Source organism: Aquila chrysaetos, chromosome 16 (genome assembly GCF_900496995.4).
Source record: "Aquila chrysaetos chrysaetos chromosome 16, bAquChr1.4, whole genome shotgun sequence".
Lineage (NCBI taxonomy): Eukaryota > Metazoa > Chordata > Aves > Accipitriformes > Accipitridae > Aquila > Aquila chrysaetos.
Window position 1 is genome coordinate 26,417,208 of NC_044019.1, and position 13,274 is coordinate 26,430,481.

Genomic DNA, 13,274 nt, shown 5'->3' on the forward strand with positions numbered 1-13,274 from the left:
GTTTGCTGTTCACCCTTTCCATGCCAGTTATGATTTTAGAGATCTTAACCATATGTCCCTCATAATTACCTGTTTTCCAGGCTGAGGACTCCTAGACTGTTATGTTATTCCTTGTGTGGAAGCTGTTCTGTACCCTTGATTGTGATTGTTACTTTTCTTTTTCCATTCTACATTTTATAAGATGGGGAAACCAAAATTGCAGTATTTGACCTGTGGGCACATCATGGACTGTTTAGCGGGGAATGTTGTTTCTTTCCTAGTATCTGCCATTTGTTTTCTGACTATACTGGTAGACTTTTAGTGCCTGTGTTATGGCTGATGTGCTGGAATGAATTCACTACTATTCGGTGAGTTATTCAATAGGTTCTTCCTACTGTTTACCCTAAATAACCTTGTTCATCTCTGTTTCCTACTCCAGTTTCCTCTGCTAATAACCCCCATACATGCACTTGGCCAGGCTACTTAGAAAAAGCATTAGTGCCATTGTGAACTTCGGTGTTTCCTGTACCGAGATGTTTACCTACAGCTAAAATAAATGCCTAAACCTGTGGGACTAACCTGTCATGTAGCAAACATTGCACTGCTTCCTTAGCTTTCCCTTCCTATATTCCTTTCCTAGCTAAACTATGCGTGCAAGTTCCCTAGAGCAGGGATCTTGCCTCCTTCTTTAGCCCTGCAGCCAGAAAATAATCAAATAAAATGTAAAGTAAAAGAATAATTAAGATGGGCTAATGTAATTCTGATACAAAGTACTAAATAAATAAATAAATGTTTCGTAACTAAAAATCATTAAATGAACTCTGTATATGTCCTATGCCCTTTGCTTGCCAGCATTGATATTAGTTTTTGCACTTGCCAGTGTTGTTCAGCATGCTGTGAGTAGAACGGTCAATCATTATCATCTTGCTCTTTTTGCTCAGGTTGATACCAAAAGCTGCTTTCACTGTTAATGTGGATGATTGCCAATGGGAACTGGCTTAAACCCTCAAACTTGCTTTACATAACCCATTGAATATCTTTGTCAACTACCAGGTTCTCGACATCAGTTTAGAGATTAAAGGATCTATTGTCCATGCAAATCTCATGGTGAAAAATTATTTCTTAATGATGTATCTGGCAATTGCTCTTGCAAACTATACCAGATGTACTTATTTGTTGCTCTTTAAAAAATGTGTCTTGCAAGCAGCTTCCCCGCTCTTCTATATGAACTTACAAATGTGCCTTGTAGAAACAATTCTGCTATATAATTGCATTCTATTAGTAACTCTATTAGATTTACATCTCTTTGAGGGCAGGCTTAGCCTAAAATGAAGAACTGCATGAGATTCAAGTCTATGCATTCAGACAGCAAGAACATTTTGAGACCACAAGGAGGGGAGAGAGTGTTACCTTAGCACACAATTGCTCACTTGCTCTCTCCTGATCTCCAACTCTCTCTCCCCCCTCCTATAAAACCAGATTGTTCTCTGAAATGTAGTTATGTGATTTTGCTGCAGGCAGCTGGTTGAGTTACAAGTAAATTACCGCTTTCTTCCATACCTGTCTTTCAGATGAGTTCATGTATTAGAGTAGATTAAGATAAACAATGGAGGCTATTAATGAGAGACAGGAAGGATGGTGAGGGGAAATCACACACGAAAACTTCGCTGCTTCCCCCCCCCCCCCCCCATCTCTGTTATATTTTGCTGTGGCACAAAGATATGCAAAGAGCACTAGGTAAGTGGTGAGAATCTTTACTTGATATCGAGTGGACAGTAGTTTGTTTGTTATTAAAAGTAGTCACCGCAATGAATAATACTCTTTCCACATAAAAGGGTATTCATTTGACCATCTTACTAGTAGCGATCTCTGTGAACTTGTATGCTTTTCAACTTACTTTCAGTCTTTTGGGAAGAGACTTGTTTGGAATAATTTTTAGGGAAAAAAAAAAAAAAAGTAAAAAACAGCCAGCCTACTTCAGACACTAGCCTGGAGTGTTCTTTAATGGTCTTTACCTTTTCTCTGGATAAACATCACATGTATCTTGGTGAATTTAACTTTTTTATAATATTAACTTAAGCCCCCAAATTATGTCTTTGTTTCATTCTTCCATCTGTAGCTGAGTTAGTCTGAATTAAGAATTTAGTGTAGGTAACAATTTGAATTGATCTAGGAGTTGTCATTAAAATAGAATCTGAGAGCTTGCAGCGCGCTCTTCCAACGTGAGAAAACAATGCATTTAACGTACCGTAACATTAAAAAAAAAAAAATTAACTTTAAAATGTCAACTGTTTTATAGCAGCTTCCTACTTAGGACAAAAGATTTTTTCAAACATTAGTAAATTCTCACAAGGGTTCTGTAGGAGCAAAGTTATGTGAATTATTGAAGATGATACAGGAAATCTCTGGCACAAACTGGGAACGCTCCCTGACTCCCAGTTTTATGTAGTAGCTGTAAGATCTTTCACCCAGCAGTTTCTTTATTAACATGGAGAATTTGAGATGATGAAAAAATTACCTAAATGATAGGTAGATAAGCAAATAATAATAATGTGCTGCAAATTAAGGCTGATGGCAATTTTTCGGAATTCGGAATGAACAATGGCAGTATGCTTTATTAAGAAAACAAGACTGAAAACCTGTAATGATGTTGCAGGCCATTTTACTGACAGTCTTGAGCAACCTGCTTGCAGGATTGTATTGCAACGGACCAGCTGGTAGCTTTGCTTGATAAGCAGAAGTATTTGTACTGGTATCCCAGCTTCAGAGAACTACCTTTGAAAATGTCTTTGTCAGGATGAAAATTGTATGGCATCAAGCTGCTCAGACTAATTATGATCACGTGGAGCTGAAGGAAGTGACACAGTTTTCATTGACAAACAAGATATGCGCTCTTAACTTGAGAGGATTATCACTTTTCACTTACGGGGTTCTTTGAATTTTGAAACATTCTGTGGAGGAAAGTAGATGAATCAAATACCATAGCCTAAACCCAACCAAATCTAACATTCATCCAAAAAAATCCAACTAATCTAAAAGTACTAACTGTCAAAAGAATTGCTCTTTGATTTTTGTAAGTATTGTATTAATGAAATCTCCAGAAACAAAGCTTGATTGCAACTACGAACTGAGACGTCAGCTTTTGTCCTTATTTCCGTCTCACTAGTACACCATTGTGACTAAAACTGATGTGATTTATAATTTCCCTGCTACCTGTCTGACTAGCATTTGTATTACAGGCGTGCAGCAGTAGGGTTCGTGAATATAGACTTGCACATGGACTCTCCTATGCTGAAGCTCATAGTCCTGTTTATTTTAGTTTTTTTTTTTTGAAGTAGCATGAAAACCGAGACAATGTGTCTGCTTACAAATGTCTGTTAAAGAGAGGAGGGGTGTCTAGCAAAATCAGCTGCAACTTCATAAGCCCGACACAGGCCAATGGCAAACTGGCAAATGGCCCTTCTCCCCAGTATCCAGGAGGAAGTACTTTGTCATATGTGGCAGGCTGCACTATATGGTCAGTCCAGTTAGCCTTTGTCCAATGAAGCCCATACATATGGAAACGGCCTCTTGCTTGTCTTTAGGGACCTATTTAAATGAAACCTGGAGGTAATAGTTTCCAGTCATAAAGGAGCCTTACATTCAAATTCATTTTTCTACTCTGTGTTACAGTAGCTGAAGTTTATTCATGCTGTTCTTCGGGCACCCAGAGGAATGAGATGTACATAGCCAATATTTTACTGCAGTTATAGATGTTATTATGTTATTCGTGCTTTTTGTTTTGTTGAAATTTTCCATGAATATATTGAAAAAAATCCTGAAGCAATTTTTTTTTTTTTCCTACTGTGCAGTCTTCTTTTCCTGGCTTGCTTAAAAAAACCCAGAACAAACAAAAAAAAGCAAAAAAACTTCAATACTCTGATACTAGCTTTTAAATAATGTGGCTAATTTTGATACCTATTCTCAAGGAAACACTCCAAATACAAAAGATTGAAGAAGCTTCATTTTTATGTGTTTAAAAAAAAAAAAAAAGTGGGGGCATGATGTGTCAATGAAGAATAAACAAACATTTTTACATCCAGCAGAGACAACAGTGATAACTGGCTAGTTGTGAATAAATTTATGTGCATGTATGGTAATAAATGCAGAGAATTGGTAACATACACTATAGAAATAGCACTGTACAAGTATCCCTAAATTCAGATTGGTTTTTTGAATAATCATTTGCTCTTTGAGTTTCTCAATTCTCAGTCTCAAAATGATGATTCCAGATATTGTGGTGGTGTTTGTGGGTAGATCCTGAATACTCTGAACAACATGCCTCTTACTTCAAGAGTTCACAATCTAGAACACCAAAAGTCAGTGACAGCTGAGAGGAGCATAGCAGAAAGGTTTTGCTCCAGTTTTGAATAGTGAGCATTTGTCTTGCAAGGTAATAAAGCATGACTGGCCCACCAGTTACATGCCTTGCTGATAAATAACACACAAATTGTGTGGCTGGCAGTTTATTTTAAAGGAAATGTAGATGCTTATTTGGTTCTTCAGCATAAATTTGGAGATATTCATACCGCTAATAAGAATTCAGTATTTTGAAAGGTTTTTTCTGAAGATGAGCCTTTTATGTACATCCCGTTTTCCCTCAGATTAATGAGTTTCTAGTAAAGTTGCATGATATGATGTGCTAGGTCTTGACTTCACTATCAGCAGTTCTAATAACTCAAGCATCCAGTGTAGGCAATTTTACTTGACATCCTCCTTCCAAAACTCACTGCATCCAGGCCTGTGTTGTGTAGGCTCTTGTAGCAGCCTTTTGGGTTACGAGTGGCTATAACAGCAGGTCTCAGCCTGTGCTCTGTTTACTAAGAAGTACGGTCACAGCCACCTTTAGTTACACCAAAGGTTAGAGAGGATGCATGAATGATGATTTGTGTCAGGGTTTAAGAGATTTTAGCTCTCATTTAGCCCCTGAAATGTGGTATCCTGAACTATATATGTATTTGGCACCCAGTAGTTCCTTCTGAAAAATGCAGAAGCTTAGAACTAATGTCTGGCCCTAATACAGTGATGAAAATGAAAATGATGATGAAATTCAAGAAGATGGCTATTAGAGACTTAGAAATTTTATTAACTGTGTGCTAGTTAACTGAGATTAGGCATGTAAACCTATACAAAGATATGTTCTAGAGCATGAATTGAAGCATAGAGATTGTTGGCTGGCTTTTCAGGCTGAATGTCAACCACTTCTCTGCATTTCAGGCCTGGGAAGGTTGGGGAAGAGAGTCATCTAGATGTGCTGTTAAGCATCTCTTGTGGCTGGATGCAGTTGCGTTTAACTGGAAGTGTTGCATAGCCATATGCAACACCAGTGGGGTTTTAGTAATAGTAGCCAAGTGTCCTCTTTACCGAAGGAAAACAAGCCTGTCACTGTAGATATCATTCCCATTCGCTGATTATTTTGTTATATATACAATGAATTCCATTTAGCTTTCTGGTTATTAGGGATATGATTTGAATCTGTGGTATATTTGTATTCCTTGTATGAAGTTCACACCTTCGGTAGATCTTAAAGAAGGTATAAAGCCTGCTCTGGGTTCTCAATCAGGATTTAAGTGGAACTTAATACATAGATAGAACTTAACATGGATTGGCATAGATATAGTTGTGAATTGCATACACAGTAGTACCTTGTATGAAAGTACTGATCATACTTTACACTCCAAGTACTGAGACATGCTAATGGCAGTGATGACTATGGTATGTTTACCTGAAAGTTATGGGGGTGTATGATACAAATAGCTGCCTGAGGGGTGGAAGGACATGCATCCCATGGGGCTTTCTAGGAAATCCTTAACACCGAAAATATTCTGAAGTGGTTTTATATCACTATTAAAAAAAAGCAAACCCTGCAGATTCTATTTAGTCAACCATTTTTTTTGGATGACTATACAACAGTATGCAAAGCACAAAAATACAAGCCAATAATTAAAGGAAAAGGTTACACCCTTTTAAGGGTTTTTTTTAACTATGAACTCTTTCCGTAGTAAATGTAAGCATTGTAAAGAATGATAATGCTTGTCCCCTTTCCTTTAAACTCCTTCCTACAGAGAGGAAAGCATGAGTGTCTTACAAGGGCCTCTTCCTTCCCTGCCTCTCTGGGTTACTTAACAAAGGTGAAATTCATCCTTGTTAGAGATGATTTAGAAACATGGCAAGTCTTGCACTATTAGTGTGCATCGAGGTGAAATCACCTCAGATACCTTAGCTCTTCAGCATGTGGTATAGATCTACGAATGTTGCTGGCCCATATGACATAAGATCGTGCTATATAGAAACAGGAGACCACAGTGGCGAAGTTCTCTGAAACTACTTTTGAGTTTCACTCTTTCCAATGGATTAAGTGAGTAGTTACCATAAGGTTATTGCAAAACCCTGTGAAATATTTTTGGTAGCTGAGTCTCTGGCACCAGTATAGAATTCAGCTCATTTTTTCAAAATGCTGGCTCATGTTACAGTGGAACTGAGTATAAAATATCTATCTGTCCTTATTTTATTTTACACACCCTAAACTATTTAGCTTGCCCATGCATTGTGCTTCAAATCATTGTGTGTTTTGGATTGTCTAAATTTATATTTTGGCTTTTTAAAATGTACACTGTTTTTATGATTTAGGATGCTTAGTGGCATGCATACTAATTGTAAAAAAATCCATCGGATATTACCCAGTAGACTAGACAGGCTCCTTCAGGGCTGTTATGGTCCATCAGGTAAATACATACTTTGGAACGCGTACTAAAGTCAAAAAACATGAGTTATTTACCCAAGAGATGCTGTTCCGGTATACTAGGCAAATGTGTATCTAGGTGGGTTTTTTTTAACAGCTGATTTTTCATTTTTTTCAAACTGAGAAGGCTATATCAATTTTGAGAAAGCTGCCATGACCGTTTATTGGAAAAATATACACATTTTCAAAGCTAACATGTGTGCCAAACTGCTAAACTGTATGCTGTTATTAATATACATTTATATAGCACCATAATGCTGCATATAACAACCTCTGGAACCAGGTTCCTAATAAGCCTATATATTACTGTAGTCTTATGTAATGCTGGCTTTGTTTTTCTGGTAATTGAACAGATGGATTGTTGTTGCTCACTCCCAAGCACTTTGGGTAGTCAGACTAGTGCCAGGTCCCCATGTTAATTCCTCAGCGTTGCTGAAGTCCTTATGAGAGATCAGAAACAATATAAATACATAGCATACATAATATAAACAGTGTGTTTTCTGCACATTAACCATTTCACCTCTGCATCTGAGGTAGCTGTATACTCTTAGCTTTGTTTTACAGCTGAGTAATCTGTGGTATTGAGAGATTTAATAACTTGTCCAAGTTTAACCAGATGGTCCTGATGTGTGGATGCAACAGGTTGCTTTCTCAAAGCAAAACTTTCTGAGCTTTTTGTACATTTTGTCTCACTCACTCCTATTTTATTTTTTTTAGATAAACATGCATGCAAGCAGACAACTTTCTGTTCATGCTACTGAGCAGGGTCTCAAAAAACATTGTCTGAAAACATCTGAAACACAACAAGTGTATGGACCAATGCATTTGAATATGCCCTTGGAATTTGGATGTCTTTTATTTGAACATTTTCAGTCTATCTTTTAAAGACCAGATCTGTGGTGATGCACCCACTGAGATGTATTCAAACGTGTGCGCTGTAATCTTTTCCTCTTTGATTTTACTGCCATCTCAACTGACATCCCCCTGTTCTGATTTCTCAACAAAATGTATCCTAATTTGGTGCCTTATTTGCAAAGTTCCAGTATGCAGCTACTTTTTAATGGACAAGCTGCAACACCAGCTATGGCAGTGTAGGGAGGGGAAGAGGATCCATGGTAAGTGTGCTGATGCAGCTTCTTCCACAGGAGTGCCAACAGCATGGCTGTATTAAATTATATAGCACTAAAGCCAGAAGGTCATTAAAAATGGTTTGAAAATTCCTCTGTTACACGGTTACCTTTATAACTCAGTCCTATCTATAGATGGTGGAACTATGACTTTCATTCATGTGCCAACCATATACTGCAATAATTATAACACTACACTCATAAAACCCAATTGCTGTGTGCATGAACGGCTCAACTAAAGCTCAGCAGATGGGATTGTGATTATAGCCCCAGCCGCAAAAGGAAAAAATCTGTGATATTTGGAGTAAAAACTGAGGCTGATGGTGTTATTATACTACGTGTTCAAAGTGTCATTACAAGCTGGTAATTTATGTTTTGCATGCTAACTGAGCGGCCTTTCTCGTGTGTGTTAGTTTGAACGACAATGCATTTTTTCATATGGGAGGAAGCAACAAAATAATAGAGTGAAATTAACCAATCAAAATCATGGTAAATAAAAGTCTCTCTCTCTCTTTCTTTCTTTTTAAGACTCAAGAGGCAGCTGGCACTCTCAGGCTTTGTTATATTGAGGAAAGAGAACAGCAAACTGCATGCAGTATAGAGTCAGTCTCATTGAAACTAATGGCATGAATGATCTCACACTATTGTAGTAAGACGGAGATTTACTGTGCTTAGTAGAGAACCCATATTATGGAGAAAAGCATCGATCTACTTCCACATTTTATTCACATGAACGACAAACAAGTTATTCACTACTATGCAGTCACATTCAATCCCTTAGTGTCTAAGTCACAATGCCTTCCAAGTCCCTCACACTTTACAGCTGTGCAGAGCACCTAGCCAATAACTACTTGTCTCCACTTTACAACCAACAGAAAAGGTTTATTAGCCCCTCTTACTTGACCAGTTTACAGTTTAGACTTGTGTTTGCTGGACAATTTTAGCCACAACCTTTGATTTCTACCATAACATATCTATTAATACAATGTTCTCTCTCTCCCCCTCTATTTTTCATGTTAGGCATTAGGCAGGTGGAGAGAGAAGCTGTGACTACATTGCCAGTTTCACTTTTTTGGTCAGATTATGAAAAATCTGTGGCCTAGACATTCTGCTTCCAAAATCCCAGTGTCTGTTTTCTGTCCAAACAGAGTGCATGTAAAAACAGTAGGAATAGGCTAAAATAAATGAAGATAGGAAAGGCAAGGAGAGATATTCAGTGCAGTATGGACGCTTTGTTCTTGGCCTTTCTGTATTTATTGATTAATGCTACCTGACAGAGTTAAAAAGAAAGGAAAACTCTCGAACTTTGCTATTGTAATAGAGGTATCATGGTGGTAGCTATTACAAAAGAAGGAAAATGGTAGCAAATTGTTTTACTTCTGTTTATATTTCCGTATCATTGGAGAGAGACTAAATAATGGTGAAGAACGGTCAAAAAGTGTACAGATAACCTACACGCAGAATGCATTTGTGCTTTAATTCCCTCATTCTTTACTTTGTATTACAGCATCTGTGCAAGTCCTTAACCATAAGAGGATGCTCTTGGTACATGAACTTTGGATGATTCGGAGTCCCTGCCACCATCATTCTCATCACTTTCAGTGGAACCTTTGGGGCAGCAGATCAAGGATCTGACTGGGAAATCTGTGTGCACTATACTACCATTCCTGACTATTCCAATGGTCTTTTGGGAAACGTGAAATTGATCTATATGGCACCTTTCAGTACAACAGCTCAAAGTCACCTTGAGCCCTTCTCAGTTGTACATACCTGTATTTTAGTCAGTATCATCGTAGCTCTGCTTGTATAAGACTCTGCATAGTTGCCTTGTCTTCAAAAACTCTGTTGCACATTCCTTACTTGCACATGTTTTCTATGATCTCTAAATATGACAAACAAAAAGATTGCAGAAAACCATTGTTTTCTAAAATTATGTCACACCAAATCTATAGCTACTGGTTATCGTATATTTTATGTTTATTCTTCACTCTTCACTTTCAAGTCAGTCATACCTCTTAGGGAGTACAAGCACAACAGTTTTCAAAATGTTAATGTTTCATAACATTAAATGATTTGTCCCAAAGGAACTGGTGGCCAAGTCAGGAATGGAATCTGTCTTCTAAACTCCTGCTCTCATTCTTAAAGGGCTTTCCCTTGAGCTTCTGCATCCCCTTGATACAAACTCTGAATATAGCATGGAATAGATGGAAAAAACATCTTAGTATCCCCATTGCTCTAAGGTAACACTCTATATGCTGCATTTCTGAGTTTGTCTTTTTAACGTATATTTTTGGTTGGGTTCTTAGAACCCTTTTCTCAAAATGGCATCAAATAACTGCAAGATCTTGCTTATAAGAACAAGAAACTTTTTGTTTTAAAGCTGGCTCTGTGCTGGGAGCTGAGTGCAGTAATCTTAGCATAAGCAAGACAGGCTGTTGAATTTCTTACTCTTAAAAAACCATGAACTTGGCTGATTTGAATTACTAGCAGCACAATTTTGCGATTTGGAAACCTTTGAGATACATTGGGACTGCAAATGAAGATAGAGGAAAAGAATTTCCAGTCCCAGGAAATAAAGGTTGATTGCACAATGGTCTTAGCAAACCATTTAATAAAGGAAAATAACCCAAAAAGAATTTGTGGGAAGTTAGCTCTAGACAAATGAAGTGCTTCATGCTTGCCCTTCCTGAGGGAAAGGTGGCTTTGTTGTTTTTGCTCTGCAGAAAGGCAGTAGTGTTGGAGCAGAATAGGTTTAAGAATCTAATTTTCAAAAGGATGCTTTCATACTTTTTCTCTATGATTGAGGCATAAGTTGCTGCAAAAGGAGCTGATTGGTGAGTGGTATAGCCTCAGTTTACAGACATGGGTTTTGTGCTTAGGCCTGTACTTGAATATAATCTATCATTTGTGCCTGGGATTATGCCCACTTTGAAGGTTTAGCTATAAAATGCATGACTTGTTTTTCCTTTTCCTGAGGCTGGAGATGTTCAAGAAAATACAAGCTGATCTTCAAAACAAAGCTAAGCTGTGCACAGGCTTCTGTGAGGCGACATACGGGGCATGGATGGCAAACAAACATTTGCTTTCAATTCCACAACTAGTTTCTAAATTCTGGTTTCCCTTGCTTTTTTGCCTTTCCCTTGTCTCTGTTATTCTGTACTATTATATATTACTAACTCTAATCCAAATGTAACATGGAAGTTGCAATCAGTTAACAGTTCGGTCTCAGTTACACAATTACTCTTCCTCCTGCTGTTCAGACGATTTCTGTGATTCTTTGTTTTCCCATCTCCGCACCTTGGAATTGAAGAAAAATAGGATTGGAAGAAATCTCGAAAGATCTTCTAATCCATTACTCTGCCCCAAGGCAGGATCAATTATACCTCCATCATTCCTGGCAGATGTTTGTCTCCTTTGCTTTTAAAATGTTCCAGTGATGGTTATTCCACCATTTTTCAAAGCATTGCATTAACCCTTTAAGCTATAATGAAAAGTCCTTGGGTGTCTGGTTTTATTTTAAACCAGAACTGCAAAGGGTTGGTTGTAAATGTGCTGTGGAATATGACTTAAATAGGGCATAAATTGCCTGTAACCTTTGGGCATATAACTGAAATTAATCTTTGCAGGGGGCACTACGTAGGACTTGAATTCATGTTTAATGAACTCTGCTATCATGAATCTTTCACAGCTTTTGCTATCCTTTTAAACATGATAGTTCTTGCCATTTGATTACAGAAATTAGTTTAATTATAGATTGATGCCAAATGCATGATGAAACACAAATATACATTCAGAAAATTTAAATACAAATTCTTACCCTCTCAACACAAACAGATTCCTGTTTGATAAATGCTTGTTTATAGGAACTGCCAATTTTATAATTCCAGTCTCATTGAGAAAACTAGCATACCTGTCTGCCAAGGGTGGAATATTCTTAGCTTCTGTGTACTTTGTGTGTTTTCCATGTGTATGGAATTTGTTACTAGAAATGTGCTATTGCTACTACACTTACAATATGGTTATGGTGACATAAAGAAAACAACAGTTTTAGTATTTTAATACCTGTGGGATGGACTGTCAATCTTCTGCAGCCAACATATGATACTTCTGGTGTTGGGGGTCTTGAGTGTAAATAGTATATTGTTATTTACAGCTTAATGCTACCCGAGATCCCTCTAATGAGGTACTCAAATGTCTAAGATTTGTACTTATTTTTAAAATTTTACAAAGACCTTTATTCGCTATCAGTTGCAAAAACTGGAAAATTAATAACAACTTCATCCTGTGAACTTGCATATTTGATCATTGGTTTTCTTTTGTAGGTTGTGGCAGTTAATTAGAGGTGTTTCCAAATTTTCCGTGCCCATTTCTTTTACCTTTGCTTTCTTTTACAGGGTGTTTTCTGCTTTCCTAGTATTATATTCCTGATCATTCTTTTATTTTAAGAAACTGTTTATTCTCATTCTGTTCTTGGAAATGAGTGTATGTGCTTGCCCCAGGGCTGTCTTCCCTTCACAATCTTGCTAATACTGGAGTTACCCAAGCCAGGTGAAGAACTGAAAGTCTCCTCTGGAGAAGTGGGTGGGATATGAATTGGCTGGGTCAGCCAGTGGCTGTGAAGCTGCTCCTGGCTAACAAGGTGGGTTTACTCTAGTGTCTGCTAATCATCAGCTGAGAGAGGCCAGGAGGTCACCTGAAATCCATATACTCCTTTGCTGTTGTTCTCTCTCTAAGAGCTCTGAGTGTGTTAATGGTTTCTCAGCAGTAGACGAAAGGAGGAGGAGAGATAAGAAGAGCACATGGGTATTATTCAGTATGGCAGTACACGTGTGACTTGTTTTCTCAGGCTATCACTTAGCACTCATGCTACGATACTGTGCAGGAGGCTTCGCTGGATGGACAGTAACCAAGCAGCACTAGCTTGGAAAGCAGCGGATACCTCAATGCCTCTTGAATTTTTTTGGTTCATGAACTAGAACAGGCTCCTTTGGCTACATAGTGAGAATGGATCCTCAAAGCATGACTCTCCAGTCATTCTTCTCTCTTATGATACAGTCCTGTGTTTAATACGACTTCCAGCTAACCTTCATAAAAATGCATCTGTGTTTGCAGAGGAGTAGGAAGAAGATATTTTGCTAAGATATAAAATGCATTTGATGTGCTAAAAGAGTGAAAAACTCTACAAGCAGAGTGTTGACATATCTTATCTCGGTTGTCAGAAGTGGCTTGTGAAATAGTGAGATGAAATCCATGCTCTACATATGGACAGTACAGGCATTTCTTGAACTTATTCTAACTCCATTAGGCAGCCTTCAGACTCACAAAAGGTACTTGCCGTGACAAATGTAAGTAGGTTCTTCCTTGTCTTTCAACTTTTTTACTTTGTT